The sequence below is a fragment of the Rattus norvegicus genome, chromosome 15, assembly GCF_036323735.1.
Source record: "Rattus norvegicus strain BN/NHsdMcwi chromosome 15, GRCr8, whole genome shotgun sequence".
NCBI classification, from domain to species: domain Eukaryota; kingdom Metazoa; phylum Chordata; class Mammalia; order Rodentia; family Muridae; genus Rattus; species Rattus norvegicus.
Genome location: NC_086033.1, coordinates 38,163,213 through 38,183,571, shown reverse-complemented (window position 1 = coordinate 38,183,571; position 20,359 = coordinate 38,163,213). Strand labels below are relative to the sequence as shown.

At 45.6% G+C, this 20,359-nt stretch overlaps 1 protein-coding gene and 1 long non-coding RNA gene across 15 annotated transcripts in view; one reads left to right on the top strand and one right to left on the bottom strand.

The window, feature by feature from the left end:
- The window catches only part of Atp8a2 (ATPase phospholipid transporting 8A2), a 532,902-nt gene that overhangs the window by 342,837 nt on the left and 169,706 nt on the right, over window positions 1-20,359 (top strand). The window lies entirely within an intron of this gene.
- On the bottom strand, window positions 3,875-19,107 carry LOC134481976 (uncharacterized). The gene is made up of 3 exons (XR_010057920.1): window positions 19,007-19,107; window positions 5,813-5,949; window positions 3,875-4,250 (listed from the first exon to the last, which is right to left on the bottom strand). It is a non-coding gene; the product is annotated as an uncharacterized LOC134481976 (long non-coding RNA).

The following is a 20,359-nucleotide window of genomic DNA, read 5'->3' as shown; positions in this document are numbered from 1 at the left end:
TATCCTCACCTTTGCACTGAACCAGGATGGAGTTCACCAATTCCATCATCAGCCTAAAGCCATACACCTCACACTTTAAGTGCCCTCAAGAGCCAGGTAGAGGAGAGGAGGGAGCTGACGTAGTCAGTACCATGCACCCTCAGCCTTTTGCGTGCACACACACACACACACACACACATTACACACACACACCAGCAGACTTGATAGCAATTCTGCTCACCTCAGAATGTGAGTTCTTCTGGTTTCTTTCAAAGATAAAGCATCTCATGTGAACCCAAACCTGTTCTCCACAATGTACTGAGTCAGTAGGTCTGCTGGAAGCCAGGGGACAAGACTGCCAGCTCTGGGAGACTACTGATGGGCTGAAAAGATACCGTCTCCCTGCAGTCCTGGTGGCAGTTTAAACTGATGGTAAAAATCGTGTCCCTCCTTCTAGATGGGCGAATTGCTATGCTAGTCTGCATTTCTGAGCAGGGACAATTGGTGTGTGTGCCCGATGACAGAGCTCTGTCTCGATGGGTTCACATATAATCCCCCCAGCCTGTCAGCAGTACACCTCAGCAGACAGCACACTGTAGAACACCGGTTGTTCACCTCAGATGATTATGGGTCTAACTGGGAGCTGCCTGGCACGAAACACCCAGGCCACTCACCAGCAGCCTGAGAAGAGAGTGTCCCTCGAAATTCAATGTAAGTCCCTAGCAAATGCCTGTGGCAAGCTAAGAAAATTGAGACGTAATGAGTCAAACCATCCTGATTCTACAACATTCGTATAGGTTTAATGGGTCAGAAGTTCTGTCAGCCACATGCCCTTGGGTGCTCTTAAATCCTTGAGTGTGTACGCAGACAGACTTCACCAGCTTTGCAGTACTCCCTCCCTCCCTCAGAACAGGCTGGTGTGTGTATCGAGTAACTAGTCTTTAATAGGAAAAAGGAAAACCAACTTTCCAGACTTGTATTGCTGGTCTCCAGGCTAAGTAAATTTAAATTTTATGGAACCGAGGTGCACTTTGTGGTTAATGTTTTTTTTTTTTTTTTTTTTTTGGTGTGTGTGGGGGGAGCTTGCAAGGGAAATCTGCCCCTAAAGCTGACTTACCCACATTCAACTTGCAAAATGAAGCAAAAAGAAAGAAACATCTCCTTTGTGAATAACATGCTAGAACCCAGCAGCTTGCCATAGCATCGCCTGGATTCTCTCTGTGTCCATGACCAAAGCTATCTAACTTGATTTTAGAAACCAGAAAAAAAGAAGTGAAATGAATCAACCCCATCTCCAGGTCATCAAAGCTGCTACTCAAAGCCTTGGGTGAACAACACATTCACTCTGGAGACTGATTACTGGGCAGATGTATTTACTGCTTAACTGAGGTAAAAAGCCTCCGGTTTGCACCCCCAAATAATTAAAGCGACAGAGCAGGGCTGTGTCCATGCTCGGCCTCAGAGGACGCTGTCCTTGCTGTGTCTGCTCAGCCCTCCAGGCCCCCCACATTCTTCAATGCCCAGGCCAAGAGCCTCAGCCTTGCTGGCATCCACTCGGCCTCTCTTGCCTGTGACCCCTGCTTCTCTGACCTCCTTACGCTCAGTGTGGTGAAGCATGCCACTTCTGTCAAGCATTTCCGAAGTGGTGTCTAATCCCCTAACTAGACCACAAACTCCCCACAGGGCCAGAACTGCATCTTCTGCCTATCTCATTAATTGGCCTCAAGGCAGCAAGTGCGTGACAATTGGGAAGTAATATGTAGCGGGCAGTCCGTCTTTTACTGACTGTTATCTTACCACTCACTGGCTTCTTTGAGGGTCCTTGGGGTGGTTTGTCACCCCTTCCCTTAAGCAGACTCTGTGCTCTGTGAGGTCTTTCTGGAGTCTCCCGGGCTTGCTCCATCTCTAGGAATGGCTGTCTGCAGGCATTTCTGGCATCAGCCCCTGTGACTGCAATTTTGAGTTAACATTTGACACTGTCCCCATTGCATAAGAATGTGTGGCTGTGTGACTCTTTCAAGTGTCTCTCATGGGAGAATGTCCTGATAGGCCTGTTTAATTACTCTGGCAAATGCCTGCTTATCTGCAGGATTCCCCACAGAGACTCCGGAGAGTTTGTTTGCTTTTGAGACACAGCGTCTCCTGTACCCCATCCCTTAGCTCGTGAATTTAGGATCCTCCTGCCTCCACCTCTGGAACACTGTGTATTATCATGCCCTGTTTATAAAACCCAGGCTTTGTTTCAAACTGGGTGTCTTAGAGTTTTACTGCTGTGAACAGACACCATGACCAAGGCAACTTTCATAAGGACAACATTTAATTGGGGCTGGCTTACAGGTTCAGGGGTTCCGTCCATTATCACCAAGGGAGGAGCATGGCAGCATCCAGGCAGGCATGGTGTGGGAGGGGCTGAGAGTTCTACATCTTCATCTGAGAGCTGCTAATAGAATACTAGCTTCCCGGCAGCTAGGATGAGGGTCTAAAAGCCCACCCCACAGTGACACACCTACTCCAACAGGACCACACCCTCTAAGAGTGCCACCCCTCCCCCATGGGCCGATCATATACAAACCGTCACACAGAGAATGAAACCTATGCTTTGTGCATGCTACCCAAGCATTCTACCAGCTGAGATACATCCCCAGCGTCCTACCGTTAATACTGTGAGTTGTCTATATTTCCTGTTTGCCTATGTCCATCTAGATAAACAAATTTGTGCAAGGGGGTACATACATAAATACAACACACCTTTAAGCTTTGTTGGGGATGTCACATCCTTCCTTTTTGAAGGATTTGAAATTTTTTCCTATAAAATTGTTGCTGGTTGTAAAAGAAAAACAAGAGGAGGCAATGGGGGCGCAAGTTCTTTGCTGTCCGTTCATCCAGCGTGAAGGATACTGGTGCTTCATGATACCAGTATCTGCTGCAGCATGGATGTCTGAGGATAATTCTCCCTGGGAATGTTAAAGTGCCTCTCTGGTACAGGCTAGAAGAAGTACCCCTCACTGTGCCCTTCACAGGCCACAGAGCTACAGTGTCCAGTGAGGTCAGTGGTGTGTCCAACCAGACTCCCACTGACTCACTTGGGTTTCCTCTAGCAAAAGATGCTGCAGTGTTGGATAAAGGGCCTGGGCAGAAGCCCCGTGACAAAGCAAAGTCATGAGTAACTCTGAGGACAGCCAGGAGCAGAAGTGACGGAAGGAAGGAAGGAAGGAAGGAAGGAAGGAAGGAAGGAAGGAAGGGAGGGAGGGAGGGAGGGAGGGAGGGAGGGAGGGAGGGAGGGAGGGAGGGAGGAAGATTTCCCAGGAGACAGGAAGCAGGGTGGGGTGCAGGAGTGCTCCACGACACTGAGACAGGACCTGATGACTGGGACAGGACACACACAACAGCCCCTCTTAAGTGTCAACTGCCAGCCATGGGAGAAAGGGAATTTCCTAGGACCCAGCCCCAGTCCTGCCAACTGGTACTGAATTAATACAATGCCAGCCACTGTGGTGTTTAAGCCACTATGATGTGTGTGGGGGTGGGGGGTGGGGAGAAGCCTCTGGTGCCTTTCTCCTTGGGTTTTGCTTTGTTTTGTTTCCAAGATGGCTTCCCTCACTGACTAGGTCTCTCTAAGTAGGCCAGGCTGGCTGGCCAGGGATCCCTGAGGTATGCTCATCTTTGCTTCTCTATTTCCTGGATTACAGGTGCACACCACCATGCCTGGCTCTTTTGGGAGTGTGTTTCCCATCTTCCTCAACTCCCTTCCCTTCTCTCCTTTCTTCCTTTTCCTTCCTTCCCTTCCCCCTCCCCCTCTTCTCTTTTCCCCCTCTTCTTGCCCCCTCTTCTCCCCTTCTCTCCCTTCTCCTCCCCTATGTCTTTCCTTTACACACGTACATACATTCATACATACATACACAATTTCTATAATGAATACCATGTTCCCAGCTCACCACGTCTGTCAACATCATCTGTAGTCCTGCTAAGCACAATCCACCCATCCCTGGCTGGGTTTTCATTCGAGCAACAGAGCTCCAATCACAGTAGTCTCAACCTTTTATAAACCAGGAGAGCACTTGAAAAGAGTAACACTTGGCCTCCTGCAGGACCTGATCCTGGAGAAGGTGGGGTGAGTGCTTTCCATAGGAGTATGTAGCTAGTCACAGGAGATTGTCCCCCATTCTGTTCTCCTTCTGGGAAGTCTGGTAGTTGAAGGGTGGGTGCTGGGCTGGGCTCTGCTTTTGCACCACTGAGCGACCCACGGATTCATGTTCCTCAGTATTTTGGACCTGCAAAGACAGGACAGTTAAAATGCACATGTTTCGTGTTTATTTCCTTAACCTTTCTTTGTGACTATCATAGCAGACCACAAGCCACCTTTCTTCTACACACAAATGCCTCCACACCGCGCTTAGCCTACTTAGTCCGTTTCCTTTCCGTACCCACCCAGTGACAGCTGGTAGGGCTTCTCTAGTGTGACAGATTGTCAGCATGCTGACATAGATCGCTTTAGATGTATATTTTTAGTGGGAATGGATGATTTTTAAGTGAGCTTTTTCCAGAAATACGAGAATAATTGTTATTCCATATGTCAGATTTACGGGGATTCTTTTCCTTTCCGGGTTAAGGTCAGTCTAGTTAGTATCTATTAACGAATGTCTTACAAAATAAAAGATGTCACGATTGTTCAAAAATGCTCCAATATTTAGAAGATAGTTGTGGATAAACAGTAAACAAATGGACCCCAGATCTCCTTTACTTAAGATATGAAAATTAACTTAAAATGGTCTCAGGTTTTTTCCCGATGCTTCCTTATGTTTTATTCGGTAACTATCAGTCCTTTGAAATGGAGATAACTTTGAAATGGTTATAACTTGGCACATGGAGAAATTATCTCTTCAGATTTACCTGTTAGATTTTGAGCTAAAAAAAAATCTAAAGTTTACAGGACACTATTTCTCTAATACATTTACTTTTTACATTTTGTAGGGAGGCTCCCACCTGTGATCTGAGCGCTTAGCGCACTAAGGCAAGAGTTGAGGACCCTTTCTGAGCTTCCTCACGCCTGTCCTGTGATCCCTTTGTGATTTCTGATCTCTTAAGAGATTAGGGAGGGAGTTGGGGCTCTGACTTCTGAGATCGTTCAGTCAAGGCTTCACTGTGCCATCTTGTACCTCAGACCACAGAAACAGCTCTGTGGGAGCTCTAAGGAGGAATCTCTAGAAAGGCCACCAGGACCCCTGTTAAGTCCCTACCCAGAGTATGAAATTAGCCCAGGCCCTGACTGAGAAGAGCTCTTTCCAGACCTGAGAATGGGCCTGACGTCTCCCTAGAGACCGTGTCTACTCTCCCACAGTGGCACCTGGGGAGGCACCTTCCGATTCATGAAGCAAACCTTGAGCAGCCATAGCTTTCCCTGCTGCTGATATCCCTCCCCCTCGTTCCTCTTAAGCTGCAGATGTTGTAGAGAGCAGATCTTAACAATGTGGAACCTGAGGAGAAAGCCCCATGGGACGAATGAAAAGGCAGGGATGAAATGGCAAGCCCTTCAGTGGCAGGGGTTCTGTGGTGTGGCCCTTGGCAAGGCTGGGCCAATGAGACCCACAGACTTTCTAGAAGGATGTGGGCCTCTGGTGGCCTCAGAGGGCTAAACAGAGCCCTCTGGATATCAGGACTCCAGCTACTTGGCCTAGCAACCCAATCTTTCAGATGGGGGCCTCTGTCTTCTGCGTGGGAGGAGGCATGAAGCCTGAAGGTATCCTTGGTGCCCTGGATTGATATCTTCCCCAGAACAGCAGGAAGGTTTAATCTAAAGGACTAGAGAAATAAAACTGGAGAGGAAGTTACTGACGCAGCTCCGTGCACAGCTTCTCGTCTGACCCCAAACTGCATCCATGCCAAGCTGTTCCCATCAGTCTTTCTACAGTAAGGTCCCGTCTTCCAGCCAAGCACAGCCTGGACCATGAACAGGTATGAGGTATGAGGCCCCTGTGTGTACCGAAAAATAAGGTTAATGAGCATTTTTAATGACTAAGAGAAAGCTTTGTTAGGGTAAATAGTAATATGTTTACACCCTAGAAACTCAGAGTACAAATATATGTACATATAAAACACATGGACAAGTCATGGGGGGTGGTATACAAACATGCATGTTTTTATTATACTACCAAATTTATGGAACTTATGTTCTGTGGTCTTATAGAATTTTTTTAATACTCTAAAATGAAATATTGATTTCTATGTTAAGGAAAATGCATGTAACTTATTCATACATGAGTTTGAGTAGGTGCCGTAATGAAGGGGGTAAGAAAGAAAAGAACCAGATATCATGCCTGGCTTGCACATTAAGGTCAAATGATTATCCTAAGACTCCCAGAACAAAAGTGGCCATCACCACAGAATAGGGTGCCACGAGATAAGGTATCACTGGATATGTTCGAAGCCACTCCGCTGTCAAGAAAGCTCATATCTGTATTGGTCTTTACAAATGATAATCCCTACTAGATAAGTGATATTCAGCAGTATCGCACATGTTAGTTAGCAGTGTATCCAGATTGATCTTCCTGACATCTACTGGATTTTCGCACTTCTGCATGAGCTGGGTTTAAATGACCATTCAGGTCATATCGTAGGAAGATGTGTGCCTTTGTGCTTCTGTGTATCCATCTATGCCTCTATGTCTCATAGGAGCTTTAACTGGACTCAAGCTTTGCATTTGCTGACTTTTCATGAGGAAGACTATTAAGGGGCAGCCTTGTGGGCGGTGGAATAAACTGCACACACATAGCATCTCTAACAGCCTGATTCATTGGTCGTCTTAGTACTACAGACTTTGTCCCATGAAGGTCCTGTATCCCACTGTATCTTAACATTCTAGGGGACCTGTGCTAGTTTGTAATGACATGACTGTTTACAGGTGGAGTCCCCATCGCTGCTCCAGGGCAAGGTCATTCCTCGGAGGGACACATCTTTGGGGTGCTAAGGTTATATTAAACTTCCATGCTGAACTCAGAAAAATGAAGTCCTTGCTTTTTTGTTATATTCAAAAGGAGAAAGGGCATATAATTAGCAGGCTGGGTCCATTTAAAGTAGGAATGAGTAGCTACGGGAAGCCAACCTCGGTTAGGACCCATCCTGAGATACTTAGAGAATTTGTGCACATTGACTCTTCATCCAGTAGGGGAAAAAACAGAACAGAACCTGTATATTCGTCTCTTAATTTTATTTCAAGAATTCATTTACACTACTTTGCGTTCCCTGTTTGATATGGTGGGGAGCTAGTAACGGCTCCGTGAACCAGAAAATGAGCTTCTTAACCAAAATCAAAGCAAATTGCTTGAGTACAATAAGTATCTGTTATATTTTAAAGACATGATAAATAGACAAGTACTTGACCCTAAGTGAAAATTCCCCCAGAAAGTATCTATTCTTTGTGAAATGCATTACCCTGTCCTCTAAGAAGGCCCTCACTCTGTGTGTTATAGAGAGGAGCACAGGACCATGATAGATTGCTGTCCACAACTTGTGACCACAGCATCCAACCATCTGCACCCGTGTGCCTTGACATAATCCTTTGGTCCAACTTACTGTCAAAGCTACTTTATAGATGGTTCTGGGTGTCTCTTCACAGTGGGGAGAGACTTTAAATGATTCCAAATGCTTAGGAAGATAGCTATCAAGTTGCTTTGCACGACGACAGTGTTCGTAGGACAGATGCTTTCTAAACCAATCCTCAGAAGTGAAGTGGAAACTGCTTTCTTTGGGAAGTCGGTGCGTTGGATGGTGTTTTGCTGGAACCAACACATGAAGGAGTGTTCTCCTGAAGTAGACACAGGTGAAAGGATGTTCTGCTAAAGCAAGCGCGTGAAAGGGTGCGTGATGAAGGATTCCTCGCTAATGACATTCCTTGCTAATGACATGTATGTATCGGTTCACCTTACACTGCATAGTCGAGCTCAATTGCTCAGAACTCCATAGGGAGAAACGCACCAAATAAGTCTGGTGGTGTGCTGGCAGCTTCTTGCTAGGACTTGGGCTGATTGGCAGAGTGATATAAGCTGATCCAGACTCACAAGAAGTTTTGCTAAGACTCACATGCTGAGGCAAGACATGTGGAGAGGAAAGACCCGAGAAGGACACATGATGGTTAGAGGGAGTATAAATTGGACTCAACAGACTGTGAGAGGGGTTCGCTTGCAGAGACAGCTGTGCAGTGCTTCTCGGTCTAGAGTCTTCCATAATCTTCACTTCTCTCAGAAAAGCACAGACGAGAACTTCTCCTGGCATCCCTGTTGGTCCTGGTTCCTCCTGCTGACTTGTGCTGCTTCCTCTGAGGCCTGGCTGTTCCTGCTGGGTCGTGCTACCCCTGCTTCTATCCTGACACCCATTGAACTGGACTGCTGGTATGTCAGTGAAGTGTTTGAGAGTGGATCAAGCTGCCGCTGCTGACCTGTCAACTGAACTGCTGATTTCCTGACAGCGCAGATTGGATTTGCTCCAAGGAACCCTTTCTAAACAGGTCCACTTCCCCCCTGTCCTTTCCTTTCCACCACCTCTGGTGGATGGTAGACTAGAAGCATTTTAAAGCAATTTAAGAATTGTCATTAAAAGTAGGCTTTGAAAACAATTAAGCTACACAGAAGGAGGTAGAAGGCAAGACTTAACACAAGGCAAAGAACCAAACCAAACCCCATGGTAGAAGGCAGCCCGACTGGCCTTTGGGGTAGCTGTGATGCTAAAACTGCATCAGGACCGCAAGGCGCTACCTTCATCCTTTTGAGGTTCAGCCGGGCCTGATGAACAAGAAGAACGCATGGAATTCCATTGGCACAAGAGGCAAAGAAGCAGTCCATGCTGGTCCCTTATAGTGGGTGTGCACTGAGCACAGTGGATTGTGAATGGGATGGGGCAAGGGACTTGGGTTAAGGTAGTTCATTATGAAAAGGAGCAAGTAGGCAGGTCTGGGTTTCACTGTCTGCTTGTGCAGAGTCCTCTGTGGTCAGCTTTCTGTCGTCTTGGTAGGGTATCGCTTCCATTCATTTCATGATTCAGGAAGAACCTCCCTCGTGTAGGAGTTTGTCCCACATTAAGGAGATGGAGAACGGCCAACACGATCTTCTCGCACCTGGTGGTTTTCACGTGGCTTCACTCCGATATCTTTGTGGCAGAGCTGCGTCAGTTGGGCAACTCACTGTTAACTCCCATGCTCTCCAGAGTCTAGAGTGCTAGGTCACTCACTCCCAAGCCCAGAAGCATTTTACAAAGCTATGATTGGGGGCTGAAAGAAGATATCATTTGAAGATAATGCCACACACTAGTCTCCAATCTGGAGGCAGGGGCAGGCCGGCTTGCTCTCAGTCAGTTGTATACAGAACAGCAAACAGCTCCCTGCTCCCTCCCTCAAAAAGAGGCCTGGCTCTGTGTCTGCCCATGGGGATTCCTCCAGGAGAACAGCCCTCAGACTCCACCACTCATGCTGACAGGTGGCTGCTAGAGCCAGGTCAAGGAAGGAGAATGAGATTAACCAATCAATAAATCTCTCCCCACACCTCTTTCTTCCTCTCCTTCTCTTCCTCTCCTTTTTTAAAAACAATATTTTTTATTTATTATTTTAGAATGTTAGGCATCTATACAATGTATTAGGATCAAATCCACTCCTGTTTCCCCCCTCTAGCTCCTATTCCACACCACCACCTTGTTTTTATAGTGGACATGGCCAACAGTTTGCACGAAGTGAGTTCTCTGATGGAGATCTCCAAGGTTGGCAGCCATGTTCCTCACCTGTCGCTTTGGGGAGTGAAGGGGTACACAGCTTTGACAGATGAGATGTGTTTTAAATGTGTTCCAACCTCAAAATATCCGTACGCCTACTTTGAGATCAGAGTTGGATGGATACATTAGGAAGTGCGCCGATTCTAATGAGCTGCTTCTTTCCCTCTGTAAAGTATGAACACCAGGGTTTGCTGTGTCCGAAAGCAGCCTCAGCCTGACCAGGAGTGACCTGTGAGCCCGGGGTCTGGGTCCAGCTCGTCCCTCCTCACTTAGTGGAAATGGAAAGCATCAGGCTTGCGCTGTTGGGTGGTAGATTTGCAACAGCTGTATCTGAAAATTTGACTGCCAGGATTTCCTTATAAAGCTAAACATTCCATCTTCCTGGCTGATGATTGATTTCCACACCTCCTCCATTCATGAGAGAAGGAAGTCTATCCCTTCTTTATTCTTTACCCCTTTCCAGTGGCTACCACCTCATGCAGAGGACAAGGCGTTAGAACCACATACCTAAACTGTTAGGTCAAATCACGGTGTGCAGAAAAGAATTTTAACGGAAGGTGATCTGTAGGCTTTGGGTAGATGGAAAGTTGCGTTTGAGGAGGGGATTAATTTAATTAGAGATGGGTAAGATGATTGTGAGGCCTTTACAATTCATGAAGGCTCGGCACTCAGACTGCCTTGCACATTTTTCCTTCACGAAGGCTGAAACCCAAAGGCAGACATCTGTGGCTGGAGCATCTGTGGCTGGAGCACACTGCAGCTCTGTGGCAGCTGCGTGGGATGGGGGCAGGGCACCCTAGCCCCAGCGTTCTTGGCCACAGAATCAAGTTTTGATGGATGAATGTACACTTGTGTATTCTAACTTAAATATAATATTTATATATCAGGTTTCAGGGCTCTTTCAACTCTAAGTGACTGATTGCAGGTTGAACCTAACTCATTAGATGACAGAATTGCAACGGATTGGTAAAATGACCTTTCTATAAGTGCATTAAAACCATAATCACAGTATTCCAGGGAATATTTTAAACCTATAACATGTACTTTGGTAGAAGTTCATGGTGCCAGATCCTGTATAAAACTGTAAGTGTATATTATTAATATAGCACACTTGTCAGGACATGACCTAGATACAGATTCAGTTTATCACCTCATAACAAGTGGTCATCACAGCTGCATGCTTCGAACCATACAGCGTGTGAACCTGGAAGGCCATGCCTGCAAGCACTCGTATCTTACTATGAAAATTCCACCCAACTCAGATGCTGTCTTTACTGAAGAGCTCTGTGGCTTCTTGTCCTTACCCCATGAAACTCGTTTGCAGTAGCACTTGAGGCTATAGCCTATGACGTCTGTCCAGGAGCCCCCCCTCTGTCTCTAGGTATCAGACAGCAGCCCTCTCGCCTAGCTGATGTAAGACCACCCACATGCATGTGTGCATACACAGACAGAGAAGGAGAAAGGGCAGGGTGAGGGGAACCGTTTGTGCATCAGAGGAGATGAGAAATGGTCACTTGTCCCTTTTGATTCGGAGGTGTATCAATAGTAACTCTGCAGGGGGACAACTTTTCCCACGGTATTAAAGACTTTGACAAAACACCTTGTTCAAATGCAGAGACTTTGAGGGGGGTTAGTACACATACTTAAATACTTGTCTTAACTTTCAGGCATGAGGCCTGGAGATTGAATGTTCGTATAAGGTGTATTCTTGGCTGGGAAGAAGTGTTATTAAATATCACAGCTGACGTGCAAAGTGTGAGCATAGTAATGGATGGGCCTACTTGAAACACTACATTTATTTTTACTTTTTTTCCCAAGTAGCATTTTTAATCAGCATACAGGATGACGGGTTCTGTTATGAAAATTTCCATACACGAATACCGTGTTCTCTTCCGTGTTTGCCCATTTCCCTTTGCTGTCATCCTTCCATTCTCCCTCAGTCTCCTTCCTCCCCACCCCAAACAGCCCCCTTCTCCTTTTATGTCATATATGTATGCATTTATACTTAAATCAAAATTCCACGTGTGAAGAAAATATATTTGACTGTTAGCATATTTTATTTCTCTGAACATGAAAATGTCCATTTCCATCACTTCTCTGCAAATCACGTGTTTCTATTTGGTTTTGTTTTTTGTTTTTGTGTATGTGTGTGTCCCTGTGAGCCATCCTCCTCTCTAGGAATGTTGGGGACAGGAAGCCAAGCTGTCACAAGGGTCTTCTGGTCTCTCCTCCTTTCCATTGGCGACATTGTGTAGAGGTGTTAGCGATCAAATTCATAATCAAGGATAAACCTCCCTTGTCTATATGTGCCACATTTTTTCAATGGAACCATTTGTCCTTTGAAAGATAGCTATTCTGCTTCTGTATCTTGGCTCTCATCAATAGTGCTACCATGAACTCAGTTGTGCAAGTACCCTCGCAGGGTGTTGACTTGGATTCCTTTGTGTGTGGGCTGGAGAGGACAATGTTTGTAATTTTTTGAGGAACGTCCCAACTGATATCCTATAGTTGCTACACTGAGTCCCTCAAAAATATCTTTATACACACACACACACACACACACACACATACACACACACACACATGCTCCCACCAACAATGTGTAAGAGTACCTCACAAACATCCTTCTTAAAAAATAGATATATAATAAACACACACAGGCACACACATACACACACACACACACACACACACACACACACACAGAGTGGGGGGGAGAATAAACAGACAGATGATAGTCACTCTAACTAGAAAAAGGTGGAATCTCAGTGGGGACCGTTTTTCTCACCATGTTGGAGAATAGACCCAGGTCCTTGTTGGGTATTAGGCAAACACACTATACAATATTTAGAAGCCACCCTTAGTTTAGTTCTGGCATGTTGCCTGTCTGTGTGTTGTTATTCTTTAATGTTGGCCAGCTTGAGGCTAGAAAGATGCCCAGTATATAAGCACTGGCTGCTCTCCAGAGGACTGTGGTTCAATTCCAAGCACCCCCATGACAGCTCAGTGCTGTCTGTAACTCCAGTTCAGAGGATCTGAGCCTTCGTCTGGCCTCTGCAGACAGTGAGCGCGCAGGCATATATACAAGCAAAGCACTTATACACACAAAGCAATTAGAATTTTAAAACAACTTACTGTTGACCAACTTCCTATAATGAGTTTTGAAGCTTTACATGTATCTAATGGAGCAATTGAGTAGAATCAATCATCCGCCTTCTGAGAGCTAGCGTGTATGGCTAGGTTCTCCATTTATCCCTGGCTCACAGAACCTGTCAAGGGCTTTCTGTATATACATTCTGGTCTAAAACTGTCTCAACATAAACTTTCCCCATTTTCTTTTAGCTATGAGCTGACATTCTGTTTACTTTCTGGGGCTCCTGAGGGAGGGAGGCTCTGAACCTAAGGGGCCTTGCTACTGAGCTGCCTGCCCTGGGCTAGACTGGGGCTTCGCTTAAGTAAGTGTCTTCTTGACTTAATGAATACAAAAACGACTTCTGAGAACCCTAAAAGCACAGCCTCCATCCATGGGAGTTTCTAGCATTAAATAAATATACAAGTAGTGAACCAGCGATGTTGACTGAATTCAAGTTCTGAGGCATTGTCATTTGAAGTCCCCCCATGAAGCATCCTACACACAACACACAGAAGTCACCATTTTCTAATCAGAGAGTGTCATCCTTATTACTCAAATTATCCCCATCTAATCTCCTTATCCTCCAAAAAAGGAGAGCATCACAACAAATGGTTATAATTAGTGACTGCCTGAGAATCAGACGCCCCACCCCACCAGGGGCAGAATCAGCGCCAAAGCAGAGAGGACTTTCCTCAAGCAGTATTTGATTTTTTTCTTCCACATTGCTACACATGGGGAGAACATTTATGTCGAGTCCATGCGGTGTCTGGTTGCTAGCTGTAGCCAGAGAGCTGGTGAGAGGTGTGAACTAAAATCAGAGTCCTTTTATACAGCTAAAGTGTAACTTATGTGCCAGTAAATTTGCCCTATTGGAGAACAGAGCCGAGTGGTTTCAATAGAGTCCCAGAGTAAGGTGACTATATAATTTCAAAAGGAAACCACATATCACTCGACAGTTACTCTCCCTCCTCCCCTGCGGAGCACCTGGCAAGGGCTAATCTATCAACTGTCTGGGTGGATTTGTCTCTTCTGGGTTTGTGAATGTATGGAAAAATACAGCAAGGGAGCTTTGTCCTTTTTTTTTTAACTTTGTGCGTGATTTTCAAGATTTATCCATGTTGTATACTAAATTCTCAGTACTTCATTTCCTCTTGTGGCAAAACAAGGTATACATACTACATACTAAGCCAGTCTTTGCACTACTGACTTTGTCCACTGTGGATAGGGTGCTGTGAATATGTTCAGACAGATGTTGTATGTGGACATGTAGCCTCCATTTTCTTGCATACATACATGAGACTGGAATTGCTGGGTCATGTAACAGCAACTCTGGTTTCACTGTCTTGAGGAGCCAACAGTTTTCCAAAGTGCCTCCACCATCTGACATGCTCACCAGCAGTACAGGTCTGTCCCACATTTTCACCAACATTTGTTATTGTCACTCTTTTTATTATAGTGCCACCAGCACACAGGAAGTGCTCTGCTGCTGGTGGTGTTTCCCTGAGGACTAATGAGTCCAGCATCTCTTCAAGCACTCGTCCTCTTTGGGGCAAACTTTTGAAATTAGGTAGGTCTTTTTTTGTAAATAAAGCTATAGGGATTCATTATTAATATTTTATATACAATTCTCTTACCAGATGTATTACTTATAAATCTCTTTTCCCATTCTATGGGTGGCTTTTCTCTTCACGCCCTGGATTGTGCTATTTGACTCATTCTCATATTTGATAAAGTACAGTCTATCTACCTTTTGCCTCTTACCTCCCCTGTTCTTGGTGTTCTAAGAAGCTGTCATCTACATCAGTGTGATGGTTTGAATATGCTTGGCCCAGCGAGTGGCACTATTAGGAGGTGAAGCCCTGTTGGAGTAAGTGTGGCCCTGTTTAAGTAGGTGCGACACTGTGGGTGTGGGTTTTAAGACCTTCATCCTAGCTCCCTGGAAGCTAGTCTTGTCCTGTTTGCCCTCAAACAAGATGTAGAACTCTGAGGTTCTCCTGCACCATGCCTGCCTGGATGCTACCATGCTGCCCACCTTGGTGATAATGGACTTTACCTCTGAACCTCTAAGGCAGCCCCAATTAAATATTGTCCTTATAAGGGTTGCCTTCGTCATAGTGTCTATTCCCAGCAGTAAAACCCTAACTAAGACACTCAGGACCACAAAAAAAATGTGTCCTTGTTCCCCTCCAAGCATTTTCTCTACTATGTTAGGAGTCTAGGACTCTGACCCATTTGGAGATATTTTGGATGTGGCATGAGGTAGGTACCCAACTTTATTATTTTGCCTATGGACAGCCACTTGCACCACTTATAGAGATTTTCTTTCCTCCACTGAGTTGTGCTGCCATCCTTATTGAAAACCCAAATGACAGTAAGAGAGCTTATTCCTGGGCTCTCAGCTTTACTCGGTTAGACTATGCCTATCTTAAAATTATTTGAATAAAATCTAGTAGCCCACCAATCTAGTCACTTTACCAAAACCAGGAAGCAGACTAGAAAACTGGAAAAGTGTCTATAATCCACTCACTGTCAGTGTTTTTGGTGCACTTTCTCTGAGTAAGACTCATGTTCCCATCTACGGACTGGGCTGCTTCCGCTGCACTGGTCAGGGTGGTAGGTTAGGTAGGCCAAGGTAGGTAGCTTGGTTGACAACACCAAGCAGTGGCAGTTGACTAGAGGGAGTGTCTGCAAATGACTATCTAGTGTTACAGAATCTCTGGTATCAGGACCTTTGGCTCCATAATATAATTCTCATGCAGCCCTCAGGTTTTAGGACCCTTAACTCGTGGCGGCAAGCAGTGTTACACGTTGGGATACTCTCGTGTGTACTGTGTAAGGTTGTCTTTGTATAAAGTATTGCCCGTGTCAGTGGTTTTTGCAAACATCTTCATCACCTTCTGATTGGTTTAATAAAGAGCTGAACAGCCTATAGCAAAGCAGGAGAGGATAGGTGGGACTTCAAGGCTGAAACAGGAAGTGTGGGAGTCAGAGGTCGGGCATGTCTGCCGGGAGAATGAAACAGGTGCCCACTAATAAGGAGCGGTAATAAACCGCATGGTGAGACGGGGCTAGGTGGTCGGGTCTACTTAGATGGGCTAGTTGAGACTTTTGCCAAACTAAGGCCAAGCTTTCATAAATTAATAAAAGGTCTCTGTGTCATTATTTGGGCAACCCAATGATGGTTACAACTCAGTTGAGATCTGATATGCTTGAACACGGAGACTTAGAAGCTTCTAGAACTGTCCTGGCACCCAGAGCCTGCAATTTCTCTTCTCTAGCTAGCAGCCCATCATCAGCCCCCTGCCTCCCTTGCTGATTCTCAGTTTCCAGCACTTTTCTTCCCAGTCTGACTGCTCCAGACCATGAAGCTGCCGACTGAATCTCCAGCTGTCATGAAGCTGGCCGCCTTGCTGTTTTCACGGCTTGGCTCTTCTGCCTTTCTGCTGCCTCTGCCTCTCTCTTCTTCTGTGTGCCATCACTCATCCCACATCACTAAAGTAGGCAAGGAGAGTTGCCTTGCATTGGGCTTAATGCTTCAGTATCAGGGAGGGGCAGCACAGGAGAGTGCCTTCTACCCAACACACGGCTAAGCCTACACAGCCTGCTCCTGTAGCCCAGGAATGGGCATTCGGACCATCACAGCTGTTTGGTGTAGACCATTCAGCCATTTATCCAGGCCAATCACAGCCACATACCTTAGCACCAGGAACAGCCATCCTCCTTCCCCTGGAAGCCTACCACTAGCCAAGGTAGAAATGACTGCTTGGTCATCTAGAGTTTGCTGAGCCCTGTGGTTGCAAAAAGTCTGCTGTAGACTGTAAATAGCCCTGGCTGGGGCTGGGGCTGGGGCTGGGGCTGGGGTTGGGGCTTCAAAAGACAAGCACAATGAGCTATGTGACCTTTGCCTGGTTGTCTTAAGACATCTTGGAGTGATCAAAGACCTGGTGATGGCATAAGATTGTCTGTCTGTCTGGTTATAAGGTAATAAGTCTGACTATCTGTTACCCTGGGCAGTCAGGGTGGGTAGGGAAAGTCCAACAATTTGTAATTAAGAGAGTCCCATCACCCTCTCCCCAGTGTCTGCTTACAGACACATGAATATCAGAAAGAGTGCTTATAGTGCAGACTTGAATTCCTGATCCTTAACACAATGATTTCGGCCCGTGTTTCACATCTGCCCCAAGTCCCAGGAAGAGTTCCGTTTCTGTCTCATTTAGGCTGTTTACTTTTTTATAATTACTGTTTCTACTTACTTCTGGCCTGTTCTGCTTGTGTTGAACTTCCCTAGGCAGAGGCACCCCGCAAAGCAGCACGACCCCGGGCTCATGTCTCTCCCTCACAAGTACAAAAGCAAAGGAAGGAGTCAGTGTTGGGGATTTTGTGGTAGCTTTGGTTGTCCATGGGCACTGAATGACTTGGTGTGCACCCAGCTGAGGCTGGTCATCAGCTGGGTGCTTTAGTCGGCACCTGATGCACACTGGACGAGATTTTCATCATCATGTTTGATTCAGAAATGGCCTTAATCTAAGGGTGAGAAGTAAGAGCATTCTGAAGCAAACAGACATTTTTTTAAAGCAGAGTTCAGACCATTTGCCTTGCTCCCCAAAGCCCTTTTATAATTTAAAATATCTATTTAAATTATATTTCCACTATTTCTACTTAAGTTGCTTTTTATAAATCTTTCAAATGCCTACATTCTAATACCCATGACTTAATTTTTAGAAGCCTCTGTGGCCATATAAATGGATTGCCTTAGATCTAAAGTGGGAATCCATATGTTCAGAGGCAGGAGATTTTTTACTTCCAAAGAATTCGAGGAGACAGAAATGTAAACCTCCAGAAAGAAGGATGTGTGCTGTTTCAGGGCTACCCCTGGGAAGTGGTTTATGTTTGCTGAAACTTACCACAGGATGAATATTAAATGATCTGATTTTGACAATGGCCTGGCTGACATATTCACATGATCTGACAATGCCGTACAGCTTTTAGAAAAGTAAAACGTGTTAATGAAAGGTTTTATTGTTTGCCTTCTGAAGCTTTGTGTGCACAAAGTCGTTAACCAGGGACACTCGGGAAATACAGAACGAACTGGAAATTAGACCATTAGGGTTCCACAGAACATTAACAGGGCTGTGCATGCTGTGGTCAGAAGCTGCTGCCCCTCAGAGGGGACAGAGCATGGCCAGTGGCATCTGAAGGAGGTCACTCCCCCTCTGCTCAGGTTACAATAAAGTAGGCCAGCTGCAGCATGCTAGACCATTGGGTGAATCCTTGGAAGCAGTGTGTTATCTGTGTCCACATATCTCCAGCACTTGGAGTGGGGCCCGGTCACATGGTCAGTAACCAATCAAGCAGGACTTGGACGGCCAAACCCTGGGAACCTGCACAAATGGTACAGATAAGCCTCAACAGCACCAGTGTCTCGTCACAACAGTTAGCTCCTGGGAGACAGCCCTGGGCAGCTTCAAGCATCTGAAGAAGAGAGGAAGTTGTTTTGATAGTTTTTGTTTCGTTTTGCTTGCTTTGAAAAAAATGGCCAGTCAGCTTTTCCTCCACCCCTGTGTCTGTGACCATTCACCATTGACTGTTATGGGAAAAACGCGTTTTCTGAATGAAGCTTCCTATCTCTGAATGTATCCATGCTTCTAACCTCATCTTCCAATTCATTCAGAAGTTTGTTTCTCTGGACGGTGAGGGAAAGACAGCAGCTTGAGAGGCAGGTGCTCCCTGACCTGCCTCCCAGGCCTCTGCCAACAGGGCCTCTCCTTGGGGAGCCTTCCATCGGGACCTACTGCTTCCAAATTCTTGGGAGCATTTATCACATTCAGGATGAAAAAAAAAATCAATGATGCAGCCTGTCACTGCTTCCAACCTCAATCTCAAAACCTCTGAGGGCAGAGAAGGCCCTTCACTGTTCCCAGTACCCAGTACAGTAATAAAAGTGAAGATAAATTGAATTAATCTCTCCCAGCCGCCCGGCGCTGATAACCGACGCACAGATTCATTCCCAGCAGCAGTCTCGTGGGACCGTGTTTGTACTAGTAAATAAACTTCTAAACAGTTCAAATACAGAGGCTTAATTAGAGAGATGGGACATTAAAAAGGAGAAGGAGCGGGAAGGAAAGCCCAGAAATAAGTTACCAGCCAGTTTGGTGTTTCTTAGGCAGACCACTGTGCGTGCGTGCGTGCGTGCGTGCGTGCGTGCGTGCGTGCGTGCGTGCGTGCGTGCGTGCGTGCGTGCGTGCGTGCGTGCGTGCGTGCGTGCGTGCGTGCGTGCGTGCGTGCGTGCGTGCGTGCGTGCGTGCGTGCGTGCGTGCGTGCGTGCGTGCGTGCGTGCGTGCGTGCGTGCGTGCGTGCATTAACTGGTGTGATAATCTTGGCATGTCAAATCATTGAACTTTGCCAGCTTTTTAGAGAGTAAATATTAAAAGAATTATGAATTATGTTTACATTTTATTTCATAATTTTATTAGCAATTTGTAAGTTGTACCCATAACGTTATAAAGATCATAAGGGATCATCTAATAGGGTTTTACAAAATTTCTGTCATTTGCTTCCCTTAAAAAAAAACCAAAAAAAACAAAAAGGCTGGGTCTATTTTAAAAGTCCATGCCTTCCTAATTAAGAGGCAGCTGCTTTCATAGCTATTTCCCCATTTAATTACATAAATTACACTGACTGTGATGAAGTCTCACCACCTCGATTGATAATTAGCATGGAGAACGCACTTGGCAGAGAGATACAGCAATATCGATGCTATGACTTTGGCAGTAGAAAAATGCCAAGCTTGATTCAAATGCCACTGTAGAACTGAACGGCGCCAGGTAGTTCTGGACTTACTCTGTAAAATCTAATCAATTACAGTTTTTAGATCAGACCACATAGAAAAGCCATAGTACCCAAGGCATAGTGTGTATGCGGACATCTTCATGTAGAACCAGTGTTATGGATATATTTACATGCCATTAAAAAAGGTGTTTCCTTCCTAGTCATAAACTCTAAAGAAAACCTTTCAAATTGTTTCTTTCAAAGTCATCTTCATATTTCTAAATAACGTGTTTGTACGAATGAGCCCGGTCTAGACATCACTGGTGACCTTTGACCCAATGGGTGGCGCTTTCCTGTGGACTCTGCAGCCTTCTCTCCTTGTCTTCTCTGTCCCAGTAGAGTTTGTGTTAATTTGGGGAGTCCACATTAGCATCTCTAAGGTTATGCAAACAATGCTTACTCTATAGCCAGAGAGAGGATTTTTCTTCCTTTCAGTGTGTGGTTCCTTATTTCTGTGTATCCATTCATTCATTTTCATGGTGCTGGGGATGGGACCCAGAGCCTTGCTTATCTTATTCTTGGCAAGTGCTCTGCCACTGAACTAAGACCCCAGCCCTTGATCTTTTGAAACATGGTCTCACTATGTAGCCCAGGCTGAGTAAAATTAAAATCCTTCTCCCTCAGCTTTCTGAGTGCTAGGCTTGCAGGTAAATGCAAACCCATGTC